General features: G+C 27.4%; 1 protein-coding gene across 1 annotated transcript in view; it reads right to left on the reverse strand.

Moving 5' to 3' along the window:
- LOC107738114 (alsin-like) overlaps nt 1–2,033 on the reverse strand; it is a 24,679-nt gene that overhangs the window by 17,523 nt on the left and 5,123 nt on the right. The window lies entirely within an intron of this gene.

Genomic DNA, 2,033 nt, shown 5'->3' on the forward strand with positions numbered 1-2,033 from the left:
ATCTGTGTTAACCCTGATATATATATATATATATATATATATATATATATGTGTGTACTGTGTACATTTATTATGTATATATAAATACACACACATGCATGTATATATTTAAGAAAAATTTGATGTTTATATATTAAATATATTTATATATAAAAAATGGAATATACATTTATAAATATGAATATAAATGTATGCATGTAAATACATAAATATTTTAAATATATATATACTGTATGTGTGTGTATTTATATATACATATAATACACATACACATACATATATGTAAACAAAAACTTTTATTTTGGATGCGATTAATCATTTGACGGCACTAGTTTTATTTAATTTAGTTATTTTTAGTAGTTCAATGAATTTCACTTGACACAGCAACATTTCCAATTTTAATTTAGTTTTTCATCTAAGACTGCTATTTTCTTTTAGATTTATTAACAAAAATACATCAAATAATATAACTAAAAAGCAGTTTTATTTTTAGATGTATTTTGGAAGGTCTATTTTATTTTGGCTATTTTGTTATTATTTAAAAAAAATATTTAATCATTAATATTATTTTTTTCCTTTTCTTTGTCACTGATTTTGTGCTATGTTTTGTAATGGTGTACTCTACAGTAAAGCAGGATGGCTTCAGATAATTTATAAGTTTAATTGTGTAACACTAATAAATGTAGATGTTATTTTGCTAACAGCCTACACACAGTAAAAATAAATAACTGTATCAACAGAATAAACTGTCATAACGGTCTGTACGAACATTCATGCAGAAGGGCAGAAGGGTGGGCGTCTGGGTGTAGGTCCCGGAGAGGGGATGAGCGCTGTCAGTGCTCTCCAGCACCTGCTCTCCACTGTAGTACAGTATGGGCTGATAACAGTCTCCATCAGCCAGCAGCAAAGTGTGCGTTTGCCCTGCTGCCACGTCCCACACACGGATACCCTCAGAAATCTATCGTCACACAAAAGCACATTCATTTTAATACAGGGAACTGTATGCCTTAAAAGGGAAGGTCTGCAGAAAAAGTGATTGCATATCATCAATAAATTACCATGGCGAGATTAGGAACTGTGCTAGGAGCATTTATACGACCCAGCTGTCCAAATTTGTCACTTCCCCAGGAATAAACCTGTGAGAGAGAAGAAATACACACTTATTGTTATGAGGAAGAGAAACATTTGTTATACTATATAACTATATACTAATAGTTAAACTATTAATAATTATTTTCGCTAATCATAATAAAGATGAAATATAAATACTTAAAAAGCTTAAATGGAAATTAGACATGTTGCTTTGGCATGTAACAGAAATAACTAAGTTTAAGTTGAAGTATTACAATTTTTAAAATTAAACAAAAATATATTGAAGCTATAGTAAATTTAAAAAAAGGAAAAAAATTACAACAAAAATTACTAACAAAATTGCTAACATATAAACTAAAATTGTAATAAAAAGTAAATAGTAAAGTATATAAATAAAACTAAAATTACAGTGGCCTAAACATTCAAAACAGACCTAACGTAAGCTACAAGGTGTTCAATCATATGCAACTGTATTTAACAGCCAAATTCAAGGAGCAGCACTACACTACTACTTACAATAATGAGACAAGAGCCTCTGATAAGAGAAGTTGCTGTTATCAACATTTGTTATACTATATAACTATATACTAATAGTTAAACTATTAATAATTATTTTCGCTAATCGTAATAAAGATGAAATATAAATACTTAAAAAGCTTAAATGGAAATTAGACATGTTGCTTCGGCATGTAACAGAAATAACTAAGTTTAAGTTGAAGTATTACAATTTTTAAAATTAAACAAAAATATATTGAAGCTATAGTAAATTTAAAAAAAGGAAAAAAATTACAACAAAAATTACTAACAAAATTGCTAACATATAAACTAAAATTGTAATAAAAAGTAAATAGTAAAGTATATAAATAAAACTAAAATTACAGTGGCCTAAACATTCAAAACAGACCTAACGTAAGCTACAAGGTGTTCAATCATATGCAACT

The sequence above is a fragment of the Sinocyclocheilus rhinocerous genome, unplaced genomic scaffold (assembly GCF_001515625.1).
Source record: "Sinocyclocheilus rhinocerous isolate Xijiao unplaced genomic scaffold, SAMN03320098_v1.1 scaffold1365, whole genome shotgun sequence".
NCBI classification, from domain to species: Eukaryota; Metazoa; Chordata; class Actinopteri; order Cypriniformes; family Cyprinidae; genus Sinocyclocheilus; species Sinocyclocheilus rhinocerous.